This window comes from Toxorhynchites rutilus, chromosome 2 (genome assembly GCF_029784135.1).
Source record: "Toxorhynchites rutilus septentrionalis strain SRP chromosome 2, ASM2978413v1, whole genome shotgun sequence".
Classification (NCBI taxonomy): Eukaryota; Metazoa; Arthropoda; class Insecta; order Diptera; family Culicidae; genus Toxorhynchites; species Toxorhynchites rutilus.
The window spans coordinates 308,509,775-308,518,868 of NC_073745.1; the positions used below are offsets into that span (position 1 = coordinate 308,509,775).

At 38.5% G+C, this 9,094-nt stretch overlaps 1 non-coding gene across 1 annotated transcript; it reads left to right on the plus strand.

Annotated features, from left to right (window-relative positions):
- The first annotated feature begins 7,741 nt into the window (after positions 1–7,741).
- On the plus strand, positions 7,742–7,884 carry LOC129772055 (U4 spliceosomal RNA). The gene has a single exon (XR_008742554.1). It is a non-coding gene; the product is annotated as a U4 spliceosomal RNA (small nuclear RNA).
- The last annotated feature ends 1,210 nt before the right edge of the window (positions 7,885–9,094 follow it).

Below are 9,094 nucleotides of genomic sequence, written 5' to 3' on the forward strand. Positions count from 1 at the left end.
ATGCAAATTAATGATCCGTACTCCTGAAAATATTATGGTCATATGGCTGCTCCTGGCCAACACACCCAATAGTGTATAACCCCATGGCAAGTTCCGTTTAAACCACTCTCTTCGAAGTGGGATCACGTTGTCTTTTCACTGCGAAGCTGCTCTTTTGTATATATTTTCTTAGAACACATCATCATTATCATCGGAAATTGATGCATTTTTTGTTGCTCTCCCATTTCTTACAGTGCCCAGTGGATGTAGCGAGATATAGTTAAAAAAAAAAGGAAAAAGAAAGGCGTCAACAGGATCAAGTAAGTGCTTCTATTTTCTCATTTCCCGTTCCCGCCGTTCGGTTCGCCGTGAGCAAGTAGCTCCCGCCGTGACTGGCCGTGACTACTGCTGCAATCAAGCTCAAAAATGCATCTTTCTGCTGCAGCTGCCGAAAACGTCGTCGTCGTCGTCGTCCGCTGCTGGCGGGCGTGGTGTGAATTCCAAACACGAACCGGAAGCGAAGGAACACGAACGGCATTATGACTTCTCTTAATTTTTTTCATTATTCCGAGCAGAGCTTCTCTGTTCAGCAGCAGCATCCGAAGAAAACGAAGAACACGCAAGCTAGGAACGATTCTCTGTGGGTTCCCACTACCGCTCGAGCATTAAAGAACACTTTCCATCTAACGATATAAAAATAAGTAGATGGATAAGAGAGAAATCCTGAAAATGAGATTGCTCTAGCTTGACGATATATTTTTTTGTTTCGTCGGTCCTTCACTCCCTTTCGACCATTCGGTGGACGCCCTTTTCCCGTTCATGCTCGACCCAGAAGCATTTTTCTATATCCGTTTACGATTCTCGGAGGAAATTCGCTCCCCGTCTAGAAGAAAATCTGGTCCGGCTAGCTGCAACGAGAACACCCTCTCGGTGGCCGGTCCAAGATAGCATCTTCGTGTGGGTTGCTTGTAGTATGCTCATTTAAAGCCCCATTTGCTGCGGAGCGGATTTGTTGCTCGAGATGGGTGGGTGTTGACTAGACGAATTTGGTGTGTGCCCGATGGCATATCATATCATCAACTGCAGCAGTTTCTTTTTCGATTTCTTTTTTTTTCCTTTTTTGTTCCTTTATGAGTTTTCGTGGGGAGATTGTTTTTCTTCCTTCGTGGACGATTTCATTTCGTAAATGGGAACTTGCTTGCACGCATCTCCGTTTCGTCTTCGAGAAACTATCAATCCATTGTCACGGTACGGTTGTCTCCGAAGTGTCTTTTGAAGAGGGGGAGGGTTGTTGTCATTCACTCGCCACGCTTCTGTGAATAGCTTAAAACTTCGATGCATCTTATTCCTTCCTGTTTGCAATCTGAGATATGAGCGCTGGCTGAAACCCCAGGAAGCCACACGTTATGTGAATATGGTCCCACATGCAGTGCAGTTATCTATGGTTTGGTAAAAGTGGTGCAGGAAGGAAGTAAATTTTCGATGTTTACATGCTTCGTCTAATGTGCAACTGATCCCAGAGCTACAGCAGCTGCTGATGCTGCTGCATCAGCAAAATCTCAGTCTAATAACGCTCATGCTTGGGGTTCCTATCTTGCTTATCTATGTGTGGGTGTGTGGGTGTGTGGGTGTGTGGGTGTGAGTGTGTTTGTGTGTGGCTACGCCATGATGCGAAGGCGAAGAAGTGCACTTCCAAGAAAATATTTAATTTCGATCGAATGAACGGGGTGGGGGGATGATTCAATCTCGATGTCGAGGTACGGACTCTGCATGCGGCGGAGGCCATTCTTCCTTGTAGATCAATATAAGTACAAGAAAGAACGACACATTGCATCGACCGCAGGAAGAAAGACTCGACATAATTTGATGTAACTTTGCTCGTTCGACAGCACGGAAAGGGTGGTTAAGGCAGGGATTCTTTTGTGGCTTCCGACCGACCGGCTCTTGCTGTTGTTGTTGTTATGATTTGCGGAACAGCAACACATGTGTCGACATGGAAATCGAGTTTTGTTTAAGAAAATCAAATGGAAACAAATTTATGGCCCGAGAACAACGTGAGCGGTGTTTGTGTGTGTGTGTGTGTGTGTGTGTGTGTGTGTGTGTGTGGTTTCACCCATGGAAGGATTGTTCCACACACGTAATAATATCCGGAAATCTCCGGAGCATGTTGTCGGGTTTAATCCGCCTGGAAGCCTACCGTCTGTTGATCACTGATGCAGCATTTTACAACAATTGAATACTGCACAATTGATTGAATTAGTCAATGACTCGACGAGGGCAATTAATTGTCATCAATTCGAGTGTGATAAAAGTCACTGGTTAGGCTTTGCTGTTCATACGTTGCCGATAGGTATACCATAATTGCAGTATTTCATCTACCGATAGCTACGAGTGATGCTTTAGAATACGCTTAAATCTTATGTATGAGTATGCTTTCGATATTTTCTGCATCACATCATGAGTTATCATTGCAAAATGTTTCTTAGATGGTGAAATGGTCAGTGTTAAGTCAGCCGGACCATGTGACATTTTTATGATTTCGAGAAAATGAACTTGTGTTCAATTTTACAATTATTTTGAACCATTTTGTTTCAAATTCCGAACACTTAAGCTTTGGTGGTCATTAAACAGTGTCTCATCACTCAAAATGGTATTCTTTCGCGAAGTTAAATTGCTTTATGGATACTATAGAGCCTTCTTTTGAACTTGACTACAATAAAATTGATTTACAAATAAACATTCATGGTGAAAAACTAAAAATATGTTTAATCATTTTTGTCTCTAATTCCGAACACCATTTTTGTCACTAACTCATATTCCGAACACTTTTGTCTCAAATTCCGAACGGCAAAAATGCATTTCTTAAAGAAAAGCATACCTTTTGACCTACTGAACCGATTCATATGATCGATATATCAATTAGCTAGTCTTTTTTGGAAAAATGTTATACTCGCAAAAAAATTTGGATTTTGCTTTCGTAATTATTGATTGTATTTGCTTTTTATAGTTTACATGGTTTCGGGACCAAGGGCCCTAAATCGGTATCGATATCTGTAAATGATGTTAAAATGAACTCTATAACCAAAAGAATGTCAAGGTTTCGATTATTAAATTATTTATAACATGAAAGTTCAGTAAATTCTTGATGTGAATATTGCGCTGCAGTGTGTTGATTATTCGAATTATCCGATGCTAAGTATGGTAAAAAGTGTATTACTGTGCTAACCGCGTGAATCGACTGTATGTGTGCGTTAAAGCTGCGCAAATAGTCCGTGCATTGAAGAATCCAATCGCTTTCAAATTCCCAATTGGAAATTGATGTGTGAAGTGAATAAAAATCGCCCAGTGCGAAAATTTTGGGTTAGCTTTGTATTTCAGTTTCTTTTTTTATTTTTACGATAGTAAAGTGCGTGTGTGAAATGCTTACGTTTCGAGTGGTTTTTAGCAAAATATTTGGAAATTAGAAATCGAATTTTTGCAGTGATTGTATCACCATGCCCTAACAGATGGACTGTGGTGTCTTATGACAGTGTTTATATTTTGAATCCATATTTAGTTTCATATTTTAGATTATAGATTATATATGTATAAAGTTTTTTTGTGTTGAGTGCATGATACCAGATGTTAGAGGTGATGTCTTTCTCTGGAGAAAAGAGTGGAAGCTTTCTCGGAGAGAATATGAGAAAGAGAAGAACAGCACAGGGTGTACCATGCAATGAAAGATAAATAGTAATAATAAAAAAATTAAATTAAAATTTAAAATCACAAATCATATGGTTCAATTTAACGGAATATATCGTCAGTATGATCGGTTTTGGAGGGGTTCTCTCGATTGCCTTCTCGGGTGTCCCGTGAATGGCTCTTCGCCGTCGCATTTAGATATCTAATCGCAATGCCGCAGAGTGGTCTTTCGGAGACCTGAGGGAGAGTTGCCGGGAGAGCTCCTCTGGGACCAATCGAACCGGCGCAAAAGCGTACGCGCGATGAATAACGGAAAATGTCACCGGGACGTGTGCTTCCGGAGAAGTTTTTTTAGGTGACCTTCTTAGGTTTTCCAAAGATAGCTCTCTGTCACCGCGAATGAAGATCAGAGTACAATTGTTTCTAGGAAAGTTTTCTCGGTGACCTTCTAAAGTTTACCAAAAAAAAAAATAACGAAACATTTCGTCGGGACGGTTACCTTTAGATGAGTTCCGGCTATTACCTTGTTAGGTTTCTCACTGCTAACTCTTCGTCGACGCTTTTAAATTTTACAGGTTTTCCTTCTCAGGATACCCAAAGATAATCTTTGCCGCATGTTGAGATTTTTTTGTTCCCGAATGAGATTTTCAGATTTTTGTTTCGCGGAGTGGTCGATAGTTAGCGTTTACATAATCACATCACTTACCACAGTGAATCCTGATTCTTACCTCTGCCCACTAACAACTATCCCTCCCATGATAATCGCTAGGGAACCACGCTATAGAGGCGACCCTTCTGGCCTTCGGGCGGCGATTATCATACTAACATTCCTTCCCTTCCCCTGGTGACTGTGAGGACGTGGCCGGCGTCGTTATTGACCATTTAAAGCACGAATCACCGAAAATTGCACAACGAGAATGATTTGCTAGTCCCAAGCGTCATTCTATGTGCTATTTGGTTGGTTCAGGTCAATCACGGAGAGCAACTACGAATTGTACAGTCTACCCAAGCTCAAGCTCAAGCTCAACATGAAAGTTCAGTAAATTCTCATTGATAAATAAAGTGTTCGCCATTTGAATCATGCGTAGAAACTCAATTCATATTCCGAACACTAATTTTAATGAAGATTTCTGCATAAAATATCGTTTTTTCATCCATTTATTGTAGATTCGTACAAATTCTAGCACTTACCATAAAAGCAACAAACAAAATAGTTGAAAAAACTACTAAAACTGAAAAATTAACGATGCTTGTTTTTTACAGAATTGTCTAACGTAAAAATTCAATCATTGGTTTTGACTGTCACTTTTTTGCAAATACTCAATATTATAAATTATAGGTTGTATTGATACCTGTAAATGATGTCCAAATGAAGCCTATACCCCAAAGAATGTCTGTGTTTTCATTATTCAATTATTTATAACATAGAAGTTTAGTTAATTTATATTTAAAAATGATGTGTGCGGAATTTGAGACTGTTCGGAATATGAGACAAAACGGTACCTAGAAATAATTTTAAAAACCTTGTGCATCAAAAAAAATTTCTTTATAAATTTTGATAAACTTTGTACTGCTGCGAAATTACTTTTGTGAATGAGATATCGTTATCTGAAGTGTTAAAATCGGGTGTCAGTGAAGCGTTAGTTTCGTATATCTTTGGCTGATATAAATGGGAATAATAAGAAGCATTTTACTTTGACTAGGAGTTCTGTACCGTTACGCACATACCCCCGGTTTCACTCCCCAGAACCACTTAGACTATCTCAAAATTACTGGAAAGAACTGCTTGATCCACCGGCTCAAAATTGATCGAGCATGATCCGTACATCCTTCAATTTGGACGAATAGCCGACGTGCTATTCAACTACGCGGTTACTGAGAAACAGAAAGTGATTCGGAGTAAGTGCTTCGATTTCCTCCGAATCCGTTGGAAGATACGTAAGTGAACGACTTTTTACTAGGGACTTTGCTTCTGCTAATGCAGTGACGAGGGTTTCTTCATCCGGGGGAATCGCTTGCCATCAGGCAAAAAATGAAAATTGATTCAGATGTTTCGTAATATGTTTCCTTTTTTGCTATAACATTCAAGTACTTAACTCCCGAAGGGCATGGCCGGGTAAGGGAGTGAAAAGTGCCCCCAAACCAAGTCACCAGCTGTATGGCAAATATTGTATAGGATATGAAATAAGAAATTTTGGCGGTTTATTTGAACCCCTATGTGGTTTAACATAAGATCTATAGTGAAAAACGTACTTTTTCGTTTATTTCACGTCATCCTCAAAAAGCTTCGAGATAAAAATTTGAAAAAAAAACTGAATGAAATTATCAAACAAAAGTTTCATAAAAAATTGAAGTACTAAAAAATATTGAGATTTGTTTTTTTGTGATTTTGAGATTCAGTACTACTCTAATTCATATTTAAATGTGTTCCTACGGCTTTTCTAGATATGTGTGATTTTTTTCAGTTTTTTTTCAGAGTTGCGCGGTTAAAAAATATTTTTTTTTATATTTCCAAAGTTTCTGACTGGGTAAAGGAGTTAAAGGGTGTGTCACATCAAATTGCATCACGGAAAAAACGCTGTAGAAATTTAATTTTTAGGAATTATATATTCAGCTTTCGCTTATAATCAGATAAGAGTGTATAGATCACGTTGGCCATGCTTCACTGTCAATTTTTAGTAAATTTGGAAAAATGTCGTCGAACGAAAAAGAGCGTCGTGAATTAATCTTGTACACTCATTTCGAGAATCCGGAGTTGTCACATCGGGACATCGGTAAGATGCTGGGAATCGTCCAATCCACGGTCAGCAGAGTACTAAAACGATACTTCGAGAACCTAACCATCGACCGGAAGGTGAAGAACGGCAAAAATGGATGCTCCGTCAGTGAAAAAGATCACAAGCGCGTAGTTAAGCAGTTTAGACGTGATCCGAGAAGTTCGGCCCGGGATGTCGCCAATAAGCTGAATTTGTCAAGTTCATTCGTCCAGCGGACCAAGCAGCGGGAGGGCCTGCGTACATACAAGGTTCAGAAGGCTCCTAACCGCGACGAAAGGCAAAACATGGTGGGGAAGACGCGAGCCCGGAAGCTGTACACCGAAATGCTGACGAAGCCGCATTGCCTGGTAATGGACGACGAAACCTACGTCAAAGCGGACTTTCGTCAGCTGCCGGGCCTGTTGTTCTTCTCCGCAGAGGACAAATTCAGCGTTCCGGTGGAGATTCGCAAGCAGAAACTATCCAAGTTTGCCAAAAAGTACATGGTGTGGCAAGCGATCTGCTCTTGCGGAAAGCGGAGCGCCCCCTTCGTGACGACCGGCACGGTAAACGGGCAGGTTTACCTTGAGGAGTGCCTACAGAAGCGCTTACTACCACTATTGAAGCAGCACGAGGGCCCGACCATCTTCTGGCCGGATCTCGCTTCGTGCCACTATTCAACGGGACGTGTTGGAGTGGTACGAAGCCAACGGGGTCACCTTCGTGCCAAAGGAAATGAACCCGCCCAACGCGCCGGAGCTTCGCCCAATAGAGAAATATTGGGCGATTATGAAGCAGGCCCTCCGGAAGAACCCAAAAGTTGTCAAATCGGAGGCGGACTTCAAGAGAAAATGGATTTCTGTTCAAAAAAAACTACAACCTGACGTTGTACAGAACCTTATGGACGGGGTAAAGAGGAAGGTGCGAGCATACGGGCTTGGGCTCGAAGTATGAATAAAAAGAAAATGCCAAAAGTTGTTTAATAGTTTTTATTTTACTGTCTAAAATTTTCAAAAGGATCGGTCTACTGGGCGAATTTCTACAGCGTTTTTTCCGTGATGCAATTTGATGTGACACACCCTTTAGAAATCCCCCAAACCAAATCACCAACTGTATGGAAAATATTGTTTAGGGTACTAAATAAAACATTTTGGCAGTACAGTACATTCAGGCAGTACTTGAATTTTCACCAGGAATTGTTTATATCGATATTGCAGCCAAATTAAGAAAGATAGAAGTTGGGCGTCAAAGAACAAATTCTAAAGCGGTTAAAGAACTTAAATTTAACTGATAGAAACAATCTAGTTTAATATAAATTTTTTTAAAGCTTTGCGCAGTGGCGATATCGTAACCAATGAGGTTTTACCGAGGTGCGATTATTGCTAGTTGGAAAAAAATATAAATTTTTAAGATAAAATAATAATAACACATTAGAAATTATTAACTTTTATGTTTTTCACTTCCGAAATGTTATTAAAATCCACTAATTTAGTTGTTCCACTACTATTTCCTGTAATAAATTTTCTCATCTTTCAAATGAAAGCATCAGAATCGTCTTCCGTAGCGTACTTTTTAATGTAAAGCCTGTTTGAGGCAACAGAGTCCGAAACAAAAAAAAAGTTCTATAACTCTGTCATTGTTGAAATTCGAACATATGCGTAGGAGGATTTTTTTCATCAAATATGATCGTCTATCATCTCCTGAGATAATCTGGAGAAATTTATTGTTTCATGTGAGAAGAGGAAAAAATAAATTTCTCCATTTTTTTTTGTAGGTTTTTTTTTATATTTTGAGTTTTTTCAACGTTTTTTCAAAAAATCTTAATTTAAAAACTAAAACATCTACAAACGATCAGAGAATGAAATGTAGGAAATTACTTAGGTTTTCATTGAAAATTAAGAATTTTTTGGAAAAAAAAATATTTTGAAAATTAAAATTCATTTTTCTCGAAAACATATGCTTTCAAAATTCTGAAAGAAATAGATAAAAATAGCCCTTAAAATTTCCAACAAGTTTTCCATACATCGGACGATGGGCACATTTACAAGGAAAAAGTTTTTCGAACAACAACTTTTTCATGTTTTTCTTTGAAAAAATGCTATTAATGTTGAATTCGTAACTTTTTTTTTTGTATAAATTATCGCATTTTAGATTCTCTGCTAACTTTTCCCTATTCGTGTCGTTTCGGAACGTGTCGAGAACATGTCAAACGTGAGAATTTACACACAAAAATGTTACGAGCAAAACATTATTTTTTCAGGAGTCTTATATTCCATCCCATAAGACTCCTGATTTTATATACCAAAATCACATATATTCCAAAATAATATAAAATATAGAAAGTTAATGTCTTCGACAAAAGTTTATATTTGAACAAGATCTAAAACTTTTTCGAATACAATATATCGCTATCTTGACTTCAAACAAAATAAGGATTAGTTGTATTTTTTTCAAAGAAAACATGAAAAAGTTGTTGTTAGAAAAACATTTTCCCTGTAAAAGTGCCCATCTTCCGATGTATGGACGACTTGTTGGAAATTGTAAGAGCTATTCATATAGATATGTTTGGAAATTTTAAAAAAATACGTTTTTGAGAAAAATGAATTTTAACTTTTAAAATAACTTTTTTGTAAGCGAAATTTGTTTTTGGTAATTTTTTGTAAAAATTTAAACACTTT